The following is a 13380-nucleotide window of genomic DNA, read 5'->3' as shown; positions in this document are numbered from 1 at the left end:
AATCACATGTATATTTATATTTATATTTAACCCCTTCACAACACAAGAGTTTGCTGAGGTTATTATTTACAGTTTTACCCACTTTGGGTCGACCTTGTAGAGAAACAGTAACAGAACATTTATGGAGAAACATTTCATGATTTTAGCCTCTCATTTGAAGTTGTTTATACAGAACTCAATTATAATATCATGAGAAAATGATGGAGGGAAGACATTTTCCTTCTGTCCTCAGAACTCCTCAAGAAAAACTAAACAGTTTTGCTTCTGAGAGGAATTTCAATCCAGATAGAGGGATGGATAAAATACTTTAAAAACTGCTAATAAAAACAAGAGCTTTTCACAAATTAAATGCTGTTTTTCTGTAAAGTTTTGACCTTTTTTCATTCTGTAACTTTTAAAATTCAGTGAATCTGCTTCATTGTAGACGTGGAGGTGGGTCTTCTTTGACCTTGACTGACCTTGTCTGATCAGTGGTTTATACAGAGTGCAGATGGATTAAAATTAGGACACATCCACAGTTAGACAGTGGGACATTTTCACCTGTAGAGTGAAGCTTTGAGACATGGTTGTGCTGCAGCTGAGCTGCTGGGAAACTGCCTGGAATGATTCCTTAGGAGTCAAACGTTGGAAGAGATCAACATGTCTGTGAAGCATTTTCCTCATCTGAACCTGTCTGTGACAAACTGAACTAACTTCAACATTTCTGGTTTTTACTCATCATGGATGCTGCAGAGAACATCCACCTTGTTATTAGCAGAATATTAAACTCAGAATAGAAAGCTCAGACCTCTCTGGAAAGGAAAGCTGAACAATGTCAAATGTTTCTAAATAAACCAGTTCTGCTCCTCCTCTTCCTGCCTCCATCTCAGGTGAAGTTCTGACTCATTCCAGGAAGCTGCTCTGCTGCCTCAGAGTCTGTTTTGTTCAAGTCTTCTTCTGTTCTCTGTCTTGCTTAAAGAAACCGTAAGTTTACTTTGTTTCATAGTTAAAGTTGATTTGAACTTTAATAATTTAACAGTGTGTTTCTGCTCTCTGGTGTTTGGAGAACATGTTCTCCTCTTATTTCAGAACCAAGTTTTAGTTTTACTGTATATGAAGGAACATCTACAGGATTATTAGATTATTGTCTGAAACAGTCAACATGATGAGCAGCTGATGTTTGTTTTTCACTAAACTAACAGCTTCGTTTTCAGGTCATTCAATCAAACTTTCATTTTCAGCTTTAAAGTCACAGAACAGCTGCTTCTTGTCGAACCTTTCAAAATAAGATGACATCAACGTTGTTAAAATGTTTCATGTTATTAAATGGTGTGAAGTTTTAATGGAACATATAATCCATCTGTATAGTTTGATGACTGAGAAATCCAGCAGGTCCAGATGTTCAGAGTTTGTTCTGCTTCATTTTGTGGAGCTGCAGCAGAAGAAGTTTGACTGATCAATATCTTCACATCATGCAGTGTTTCAGTCTGCAGCTCCTTCACTTTACAGTCAAACTGCAATAATTTCATTCCTTGAAACAATCTTTTCATCTCTAACAAACGTCCAACAATCTGTTCTTTCTATTGTTAATGTTAAATATGGTTTAGTGTCACAATCTTTGTTTCTGGAATAGAGGAACAACAACTACCTAGACTGTTCATTTGTAGCTACAGGTGTGTGTCAGTGAATGAAAATGTATCTTCATCATGTGTGTTCTTGGCTGCAGCTCCATGTGTGTGAGCTGATGTGAACTGAGCAGCATGGATCAGTGTGAGGACAGAGAGGACAGAGTCCCTCCCTCTAAAACCACTCTGTGTGGAGAACATGAGGACCAGAGCAAAGTTCAGAGGTCAGATCACCATCTCTAACTGTCCAGGACTCTTCTCCATGTCAGAGCTCAGCTCTCACATCACCAAACCATCTTTATTCACAGGAAACAATCAGAACCAGAACCTGGACCTGGACCCAGCTGTGTGTCCTTAAAGAGCAACATGTCAAAGGAAGAACTTATTTATTTTAAATCAGCTCAACGTTCAGCTGCAAACAGGTGAGCTGTTTCTAAATGTTCAAACTAATTAGTTGAAACTAACTTCATTCCAACATATTAATGAGAAAACAACTCTTTCTCACACATGTCTGTGTTCACATGTGAAGCAGTGTGTGATGGATGCTAAATCATGGAAATAATCAAACCATTGTATTATTGTGATGATATGAAATGATCTTGTTAGATGATATTGGAGCTAAAATCAGTTGTTCTTCCATCCAGTTGAATCATTCTGTATCACCTTGTGTCACATTAGTTCATCAGAGTTGGTGCTTCTGCAGAGCTTAAGGTGACTGCACATGTAGGCAAGTCATGATGCTGATTCAAGGATTAGATGTCAACTAAATAATCCAAACTAAATCTGATGGAAAACATGATCTCTCACTGTTATCTGCAAACATCAGTGAAATCAACAGCTTCTAAAGTACATTTGTGTTCATTCAAAATGATCATCAGTCTTATTATCAGCAAACTGCTCCACAGTCTCCTTCAGCAGCCACTAAATGTCATCAACAATACAAGATCATCTACGTGCTGCTGTGATGAAGTCTGATGATGAGAACAAGATCAATGTTTTAGAGGACATTTAGTGTGGATTACTTGATTTATGAAAGGTCCTTGAATGCACCACCATGGCCTGTATGACCATAAAAAGCTTTCCAGAAGCTCAGAAATGATGAGCTGAGAATAAAGCTGCTGCTCTAAAGGGGTTCCATCATCAGTTTAAGACTAGAACAAGTAAAACAAACAACAAGAAGATAAATGAACTTGTTTCTCCATCAGAAGTTCTGACTCTGATCCAAAGGAAGAAAGTTTGTCAGGATAGAAGATCAGATCACATCAAACACTGTTCTACAGAAAAACTTTCTGATTATTGTTCAGTTCCTGCTACCAAACCAAAACATCATCCCTTATTAATGATCATCAGTGCTAATTATTAATCCATCATTAATATACGGTTTACAGTGAAACCAGGAATATTTGGATCCTCTTCAAACAAGAGCCACTGTGAGACACTTTAGAGTTCTGAGCTTCAGGGTTTAACTTTAAATACATTATTAGACTAAGTTTGAATTCATTGTTTTCCTTCAGGATCCAACAGACCCTCAAACCAGAACCAGAACCAGAACCCAGCTGTGTGTCCTTCAAGAGCGATGCTTCAAAGGGTCTTGGTATTACTTTTAAATCAGATCAACCTTCAGCTGCAAAGAGGTGAGCTCTGTCTAAATGTTTTAACTGTATGAAACTGAACTGATTCATTTTAAAATGTTTTGATTCCACATTTTTCCACATTTTTATTCCTATTTATGAAACTGTTTGTTTTTGCTGGAAGCTTTTCCACAAATTCAGTCTCCAGTGACTTCAGGGTAAACATTGTTGGAGGTGTTTCTAAGTGTCTGTAGTTCACCTGTTGGTCCAGCAGGGGTCAGGCTGATTCCAGCTGAAGACATAATTCAGGTTCACCATTTTAAAGAAATAATCAATGACAAAATAAGTGTGTTCCCAGTTCAGACTCTAGTGGATTGTTTTGTTCCTGAATTTGTGCTTCTGGTGTTTTTCTCCCTCAGTTTTAATTCATATGTTGAATCAGACGACTTTTAAAGTGAAGAACTAAAGGAGGGCAGATAATACAAGATAAATGACCAAATTAATAACCAGCCCTTTTTATCTGATCATATTTAACTCATAGGTTTAAGTGTTAGACTGTAAATAAATAGAAATGCACAAATGTTTAAGGCAAGTTTTTTACTGCTGGTGAAAATATGGAGCAAAAACAAAATAATTCACCTGTAGAAATACCTGAACTTTACTGAATAAGGTCCAGTTTTCTTTTAAATTAATTTTTTTTTTTTTAATCTAAAATCTCAAATTACATCTGGGTTTTCTTTTAGATAAATGAATATTATTTTCATTGAAAGTAAAGAAATGACTTGTTGCAGCCACCTTCTTATCACACAGCAACATTATTTCTGGACATGAATCCTCCTGTTAGCTCTCTGTAGATGTTGGACGATGTTCATCATGAAGCACACAGATTCATCTCAGGATGTAAACCTCTTACCTACCTTTGGACTTTGTTCTGTCTGATTAACTTGCCTTCATTGTTCTCACACAGACTGTTGCACTGGAATATTTTCATTTCCAGATCAGTTCTTGGCTTAATAACTGTGTCTCCAGCTTCCTGTCAGTCATTGAAACAGAGCAGCTGCAGCCTCTGATCACAGACTTGTATTAGAGTTACTGTTCCTTCAGTAGGGTTAGGGTTAGGGATGCTAAAGGTTGGAAAAACTCATTTTCTAACAAACTACAAAGAAATTACTCTCTACTTAAGAAATTTAGGAAAGACAACAACTGTTCAAATATTCTACATCTACTAAAATATTTTACAATGAAGCTGATCAAGAACATTTATTGAAATGAAATTCAAATGTCCACAACTGAACCACTGGTCCACAATCTGCTTCATGTTCCTCTGGATGTTCAGTTTAAAGTTCTTGTAATCAGCAAGTGGAACAACTGAGCATTTAGAGCTCTGATAAATCAGCCATGTTTCAACACAGTTACCATGACAACTCAGACTCTGCTCAGGTAGGAACTTCCCCTCTGGGGACAGCTGTCCCTGAATGGGAAAAGACACGTAGCTTTTGGAGCAGGACACCACATGGACCTTCGTCTTCGTCTGTTTGTTGTTCTACAGAATGTGAGCTAATGTTTCCTGGTTCCTCCACAGAGTGGACCAGCAGAACTCAGAGGTTCCCAGTGGTCCGTCTGCCCAGCAGCATCAAACACAGCTGGACTCCATATTTATGGTCTGTACATGTACAACAACTACTTCTCCATCGGTTCTGTTCACAGTCATCTCCATGCTGCACTTTGTAGACCAGAGGACTGTCAGTCTGTCCAACATGGACCTGATGTTTGGCTCCATGATCTCAGTCTGATGTGTCCTTCATATATTGTTCTGTTCCAGCTGCTGGAGGACAACATTGTTACTTTTGTGAAGAACGAGCTGAAGAAGATCCAGAAGGTTCTAAGTCCAGATTACCCAGAAGGCTTAGAGAGTCAGTGGGGGGATGAGGATGTGTTGGAAGGTGAGGATAAAGAGCAGAGGAGGAGCAGCAGAGAGGCTTTTGTGAAGATTACACTGAACTTCCTGAAGAAGATGAAGCAGGAGGAGCTGGCTGAACATCTGCAGAGCAGTAAGAGGATTTATATAAAGTTTAAACCTTGAGATAAAATCATGTGCTTAGTGATATATTATGGATGCAGAATTACATAATTAATATCATTTTCAATATTAATTTAACATTTGTTCCACTTCAGATCATTTTGCTTCAGTTTGTCAAAATATCCTTAAATCTGGTCTGAAGAAGAGGTTCCAGTGTGTGTTTGAGGGGATCACTAAAGCAGGAAGACCAACCCTTCTGAACCAGATCTACACAGAGCTCTACATCACAGAGGGAGGGACTGGAGAGGTCAATGATGAACATGAGGTCAGACAGATTGAAATAGCATCCAGGAAACCACACAGACCAGAAACAACCATCAGACAAGAAGACATCTTTAAAGTCCCACCTGGAAGAGATCAACCAATCAGAACAGTGATGACAAAGGGAGTGGCTGGCATTGGGAAAACAGTCTTAACCCAGAAGTTCACTCTGGACTGGGCTGAAGACAAAGCCCACCAGAACATCCAGTTCATATTTCCATTCACCTTCAGAGAGCTGAATGTGCTGAAAGAGAAAAAGTTCAGCTTGGTGGACCTTGTTCATCACTTCTTTACTGAAACCAAAGAAATCTGCAGCTTTGAACACTTCCAGGTTCTGTTCATCTTTGATGGTCTGGATGAGAGTCGACTTCCTCTGGACTTCCACAACAAGGAGATCCTGACTGATGTTACAGAGTCCACCTCAGTGGATGTTCTGCTGACAAACCTCATCAGCGGGAACCTGCTTCCCTCTGCTCTCCTCTGGATAACTACACGACCTGCAGCAGCCAATCAGATCCCTCCTGAGTGTGTTGGCATGGTGACAGAGGTCAGAGGGTTCACTGACCCACTGAAGGAGGAGTACTTCAGGAAGAGATTCAGAGATGAGGAGCAGGCCAGCAGGATCATCTCCCACATGAAGACATCAAGAAGCCTCCACATCATGTGCCACATCCCAGTCTTCTGCTGGATCACTGCTACGGTTCTGGAGGATGTGTTGGAGACCAGAGAGGGAGGAGAGCTGCCCAACACCCTGACTGAGATGTATGTCCACTTCCTGGTGGTTCAGACCAAAGTGAAGAAGGTCAAGTATGATGGAGGATCTGAGACAGATCCACACTGGAGTCCAGAGAGCAGGGAGATGATTGAGTCTCTGGGAAAACTGGCTTTTGATCAGCTGCAGAAAGGAAACCTGATCTTCTATGAATCAGACCTGACAGAGTGTGGCATCGATATCAGAGCAGCCTCAGTGTACTCAGGAGTGTTCACACAGATCTTTAGAGAGGAGAGAGGGCTGTACCAGGACAAGGTGTTCTGCTTTGTCCATCTGAGTGTTCAGGAGTTTCTGGCTGCTCTTCATGTCCATCGGACCTTCATCAAGGATGGAGTTAATCTGATGGTAGACCAAATAAATATTTCTGCTTTGTCTAAATTATCTAAGAAATCAAATCTAACAAGTCTCCATCAGAATGCTGTGGACAAGGCCTTACGGAGTCCAAATGGACAGCTGGACTTGTTCCTCCGCTTCCTCCTGGGTCTTTCAGTGGAGACCAATCAGACTCTCCTACAAGGTCTACTGACAAAGACAGGAAGTAGCTCCCAGACCAATGAGGGAACAGTTCAGTACATCAAGATGAAGTTCAATCAGAACCTGTCTGCAGAGAAAATCATCAACCTGTTCCACTGTCTGAATGAACTGAATGATTGTTCTCTGGTCCAGAAGATCCAACAGTCTCTGAGTTCAGGAAGTCTCTCCTCAGATAAACTGTCTCCTGCTCAGTGGTCAGCTCTGGTCTTCATCTTACTGTCATCAGGAGAAGATCGGGACGTGTTTGACATGGAGAAATACTCTGCTTCAGAGAAGGCTCTTCTCAGGCTGCTGCCAGTGGTCAAAGCTTCAAACAAAGTTCTGTAAGTTCTGACAGAATTTGGGTTTTGACACCAGGAGCTAAAACCAGGAAAGAGTGACTGTTATCCTGGATGTTCTGCTCAACAACTTAGGATTTATTAGAAAGTATAAAAGTTAATGTTTGACTGTCAGTTCTCTTAAAACGTGTTTAATAAAAATAAACACTTTTCAAGTTGTTTTAGAAACTATTTAACATTTTTATTCCACAAGACCCGACTGACACCTAGAATCTGGTACCAAAATGGTTCCTCTCATAACAGTGGAATAAAAGTGGTTAAATTTAGTTATTTCTTCTTAAATTTTAACATAAATTATGTTTAACATTTTTAGACCCCAACACTGTTTTAAAGACTTTTTTATGTTTTGTCATAAGAACCTCTGATTTATTTCAAAGATAAAATCATGAAATATTCAATATCTTCCAGTATTTCATATATATTAGCTTTTAAACAGAGATTAAAAACTTAAAATGAAAAAAAAAATGGTCCAGTTTGGGTCCAAAAGTAACTCAGGGGTTAAACAGGCTGACATTATCATAGGCCTGATGGGGTTAAACGTCACAGCACTAACGTCCTGCTCCAGAGGCAACATGTTTCCTAAAAATAGACTAGACTTTAAAATAACATAATATTGCTGCTTGGTTCTGATAATTAATATTCAGATTTCTGGTTGCTGTTCTGTTCTGTTCTGTTCTCTTAATGTTCTTCCCTTTCAACTTTCTATTGCCATCATGATTTTCATTTTACTGCTCGTCCCACAGTGTTTGAAGGAGTAAATATGCATCAGAACATGTGATCCAATCTGGAAAAGTGTTATATGGAAACATCATTTAGTTTTCCACTATTTGCAAACAGCTGCAGGATATTTACACTAAAACAACAACAGGTCGTGTTTGCAGCTCAATCTGTACAGATTAAAAAATCATTCAAAGTTTAAGTGGGTCACAGAACATAGACATTTGTCTAAATCACATTTTGTTTTGTTTCAGGGTTCTGATATGCATTGCATTGCTTTAGAGTTTCTGAGTTCTTATTTCATGAAGCAGTTTCATCTGTCTTGTTTAATACTAAGATGTTTTTATTTAGTTTTATTCCATCAGAATTGTTCTTATTCATTTTGATCTCTGTCTCTTCAGATTGAAGAACTGTAACCTCTCAAAGAGAAGCTGTGAAGTTCTGGCCTCAGTTCTCAGCTCCCAGTCCTCTAATCTGAGAGAGATGGACCTGAGTAACAACAAGCTGCAGGATTCTGGAGTAAAGCTGCTGTCTTCTGGACTGAAGAGTCCAAACTGCAATCTGGAAACTCTCAGGTCAGAACAGCATTAATGACTTAATTACTGTGAACATCATCTAGTTTTTTCTACCTGAAAACATGCAGAATGTTTATGTGCAGAACTAAGTTCTCAATGCAATGTTCTGTAGGGTAACTTTAAAAAGTGACACCAAAACAAAAGAGTGAGAACTGTCAGTTATAACTAAACTCTGCTATTTGTAGCAGCGTTCGGTCCCCTTTAAGGTTTCTCCTGCAGCTACAGTAGAAAAAGGACTGAATGAGAACTTTGTCAGTCTACTTATTTCAACAGCAATAAGGTTCATAGCTGCTCTGCACTGAACTGAATTCCTCTCCTGAAACATCAAGCTGAATGTAAACATCACAGGTTCTGGAGAGAAATCAGCTGAGATCCAAATGGCTCCCTGTAGCATCCAATCAGCCCAAACTCTGTACATCTCATAAAACACCAGTTGGAGGAATCTCTGTCATTGAGAATTTTATCAACATCTGTTCATGCTGCATTCAATCCCAGGGTAAGGCAGAGGGCGACAGTCAGGAGGCAGAAACAAGGTTGATGTCCAGAGATCAGAAGCCAGGGAGATATCCAACGAGGGCAAAGCATAGCAGAGAAATCCAGGGGGCAAAAACAAGATCAAGATCAGGCAGACAGGCTAGGAAGAACACTGGACATTTACCACACAAGGAGTTCGATAATCTGGCGCTGTTTGTCAGCCAGAGAGCAGCTTATAAAGCCAGGTAAGCAAGTGGAGCAGGTGAGGCATGAATAGGGAGCTGGCCGGGGAGGAGCAGGTGAAAGCAATCCTCTGAAATCCTTCAGCACAGCGATGATCAGCAGGCAGACAGAGACGGTGCAGAGAAACAGACCAGAATCATAACATGTTCTGACTGCATAAAACAAGGTTGACACAATTTCTTGGGTACAAATTATTTTGTTGCTACTGCGGTATTTGTGCTTGTCGGACTCTTGTGGCTTGCTGTGACAGTTTCAATAGGACTGAGATGATTTTTGAATATTTTTATCATCACTTTTATTGGTATCACAATAAATGCACAAAATATTGTCACAAATTGTAAAGTCCATATTCCCCATGCCTACTGTCCACTACAGTAGCCTGCATGGGACACAAGTCTCTGCTCTTTTGCTCTCACTTTGAAGACTTTTGTTAAAATAATGTGGCACAGTTGGTGGTGTCATATTCCAGAGATTTCTCTTTTTATTCTTCCTTTACAGAAACACATCAGGCATCTCTCAGTAATTGAGAAATGTGTAGAATAGCTAATCGCTATTAGCTAGGAGTCAGCCCCATGTGATTGGCTGATTGTGGTCACATGGTACAGATGAAAGCTGGCTGTAGAGAGAGCAGCAAGCAGCCTGGTCTGACTACTCTGTTCAACCCAGTTACTGACTTAACGTTACATTGGATCACCAGGGTTTCCTGGTTAGCCACTCCAGACCTTAAAACATCTACATACCATGATGCAGCCACCACTGTGCTTCAACATTAGGATGGTGTTGTTGGACCTGCAGTTGTTTGAACGGAACCAGAACAGATTCAGGAATCTGGAAGTTTTATCCAAGATTAAAACAGAATAGGTCCGGAATTCACTTCCTGAAATCTGGGCTGACTTGTTTGGATTTTTTAATGATGTCACACAAGGAAGCACACTCTTAAACCCAACTAGATGACTTTACTAAAAAATCGCTCATGTGCGTCTTTTCTTTTAAACAAAGCTGAAAGAAAGTTATTTGTTGACTGTGTTCACTGTCACTTTGCTGAAACGTATGCAAAATGCACTTTTCTTTTGATTAGACTTTAAAAATATGAGTTATTCAAATAATAGAAGTTATTTTTATGGTAAAAGTGTTTAGCATCATTTTTGCTTTTGCCTATGTATAATGTCATAATAACTGTATACATTAATACTGTTTATAAACTCTGTATTTACACAGTGTCGTGGGTTGCCCGTTGTTTTTTTTTTTTAGCTTGTTTTCATAGAGCTGGGTGCTTGTTTCTCTTGCAAGATTTGGCAACACTGCTTTTAGCTTAAAATCTCAGTTGCAGTAATATTAAGATCACCAAAAACATTTACCAAACTCTGCTTTAAAGCAATAACAATATTGGTTACATATTAATATTGTAACCCCTTGGTTATATATAACCCTTTTCTCTTACATACTTTGAGCATTTCCTTAAATATAATGCATTGTAGGCCTTTTCCACCTTAGATTGTAATAATGACCTTTCTACTTAACGTTGTTAGTGTATTACACTTATACCTTTGAGGCTTTGCGCACCGTCAAAGTCTTAAACATTGAAATAACACCTGTATTTTTGTTGACTTTAAAACATGCAGTAAATGTGTCTTGCTCATACCTGCTATTTACTACCGCCAGTAAACGCATCGTTTCACCTGTTTCTACCTTACTGGTCGGTCAAGGGCAACATCAAGTTTAAGCAATTTGATTGGCTGTGAAGGCTGTTGGGTAGGAACGGGTTTACGTGCCAGCCAGTGTTGCCAGGTGTACAATAATGATCGTGTTTGTACGATAATTTTATTCTCTGTACGATGTACGATCAATATTCCTAAAAAAGGCCAAATGTACGATAATTTGACCATTCCGTGAATGTGTGGTTGTAATCAGTCGTCATCAGCCCATCGCCAAAGTCTGTCGGAGTTTTTTTGTGAACCTTGAAGGCATCTGTGTCCTGATTCGGGAGCAGATGCTGGAAATTCCAGCCAATCGTGCTTTTCTAAATGTGACCTACGTGTGACGTGATGCGTTGGCCTCAGAACAACGGCCATGATTGGCTGAATAGTCCACTGCGCCCGCCCATGATTGAGGAAAAGAAAAAAAGAAAAGAAGAAGAAGCAGAGCCCGGCTCTGTGGGGCTGCAGCTGTTGATAAATCCATTCCGTACTGACGCCACAAAGCTGCAAGTGCCTGTTAGACGCTATTCAACACATCAACAGAATTGTTATCTTGGTTATGACGAGTGTACGATAATTTCCCTCAAAATACGATTATTTTTATGTCTCTAGTACGATAATCCTACATTTCTCACCTGGCAACACTGCGTGCCAGCTATACTGGCTGCCAGTCGGCCAGCGGCTGTTCACAGAGGAAGGTGGTTCTATGCTGCTGTGGATTATTGTTTTTTTCCAACTAGCTGGAGCTGCGAAGTTTTTACGGACGTTTTGCTTAGATTTTGGAGCTGCAGGGCCGCACTACGCTCGTGGGCCGGGGTGGACCATTGGACTGGAGTTGGAGCAGTTTTGTTGCCGTTCGTTGAGGACTGGTAATCCCTGGTGGGGTGAATGATCCGTTCTGCGCGGTTGTGCTGGGAGCCGCCATCATTGGGGCTGCTATTATGTGGACGTATGCTGACTAAGTCCTATCAGGCCTGCAACGGTTATAAAGCTAAGGGACTGCCTTATTCCTGCAAGAGACTGAATACGTGAAGTTTGATCAATTTATTTACTGGCCTTTTTGTTTTTGTAAGTTTTTCCAGTTTGAAAGGATTTTTGTGTAGTTCTGTGACCGTGAGGTTTCACTCAATGTGCTTCTTATGTTCTCACTGATCCAATAGGATTTTGAGATTCATTTGTTATTGCACTAATTGTGATTATTACCTACTTTACAGGTGGGATACCTCCTAATGCTATTGTTCTATTAATAATAACATTACTGCGTTGAAAGTGAACTATTAAATATTAATGTGCATTGTTCTGGGTTCCTTTTACTGACCTGTACGGTTCATTAAATTGGTACTTTACTCAATATTGCCCTTTTCCCTTCTTTATTTCAGTAGAAGGTTAAAGTTGCACTGCACTTAGATTTCAGTTGTATGGTACGTGATCTTGGTCTTGTTAATGTGATCAGTTGCACACTCTACTCACAAGATCCACTGTTACCCATTAAAACACTCATTACTCATGAGGGCACAGGTGTGTAGGATTCAATAGAATGTAGGTCAGAGAATGTGGGTGCTGTTCATAGGGGAAAACTGAACAGGGGTTACATTATTATAGAGTAATATTCCTTTAAAAGTTTGCTAAGATATGCCATAAGTGTATCTAGTCACCCATGCAAAATTAAAAGGAACCGTTTTGAATCTGCAAGTTACTTTATTAAGCAGACAACAGCTAATTGTCTCAATACAGGCTGACACTCATGCTAACACTGAACCTAAAAACTGACAGAATCATCACTTTAACATTGGGCTAACATTAGTATTAAGCTAGCTTAGAAAGACAATATTGTCAAATGTAGCATTACATCTCGTTCCTAACACACTCACCACTACGCTAAGGTGTAAATTATGTTGCTTTCAGAAAAATGAAGTTTAGACCCATTTCTGTTTCTGGGGATTTTAAAAAGCCCAAATCTTTTTAAAAGCCCTGGGTTTAGGAAGCCCAGGATGCGTTTTGATGCAAATGTATCCTGGGTAATTTCACTTTCTCAGGGCTTTACTTACACGACACTCTGGGATTTCCTGCTACCTGTTATCTGTTTGTTGCCACTGAAATTAATACAAAGTGTTTAGTAGGTATGTGGTAAATAACTGCAAGTACCAGAATAGATAATGTAATATTTTTCGATTGAAATGTTTGACATTTTTAAATAATGTAATAGTTAATTGTAAACTGTTTTGCCACAGTTCTGTAGGAAAATGTATTAATAATTAACAGAGCACTTTAAATTTCCCATGTTTATAAAAATATACATTTCCCAAAGATTTTCATGTAAGAAAATGTTCCTTCAAATTACCTTTTTTTGACAATTTGAAGGAAAACAAGGAAATAAAAAACAGACTGACATTTCTTTTTTTTAAAGATTTGACAAAGTAGTCAAATAACACTGAATGCAGATATTTCATCTTTAAGTTTTAAGCAGAACCCGGGGAAGTACTTAGTCTAGTGTGAACATTTGATAATTTTTCA

At 39.3% G+C, this 13380-nt stretch overlaps 1 protein-coding gene and 1 pseudogene across 1 annotated transcript in view; one reads left to right on the top strand and one right to left on the bottom strand.

The window, feature by feature from the left end:
- Window positions 1–13380, bottom strand: part of LOC124861512 (protein NLRC3-like) — a 737509-nt gene that overhangs the window by 126713 nt on the left and 597416 nt on the right. The window lies entirely within an intron of this gene.
- Window positions 1–13380, top strand: part of LOC124861399 — a 58724-nt pseudogene that overhangs the window by 38811 nt on the left and 6533 nt on the right.

The sequence above is a fragment of the Girardinichthys multiradiatus genome, chromosome 24, assembly GCF_021462225.1.
Source record: "Girardinichthys multiradiatus isolate DD_20200921_A chromosome 24, DD_fGirMul_XY1, whole genome shotgun sequence".
NCBI classification, from domain to species: domain Eukaryota; kingdom Metazoa; phylum Chordata; class Actinopteri; order Cyprinodontiformes; family Goodeidae; genus Girardinichthys; species Girardinichthys multiradiatus.
The sequence above is the reverse complement of the archived record's forward strand: the minus strand, read 5'-3'. Positions and strand labels throughout refer to the sequence as shown.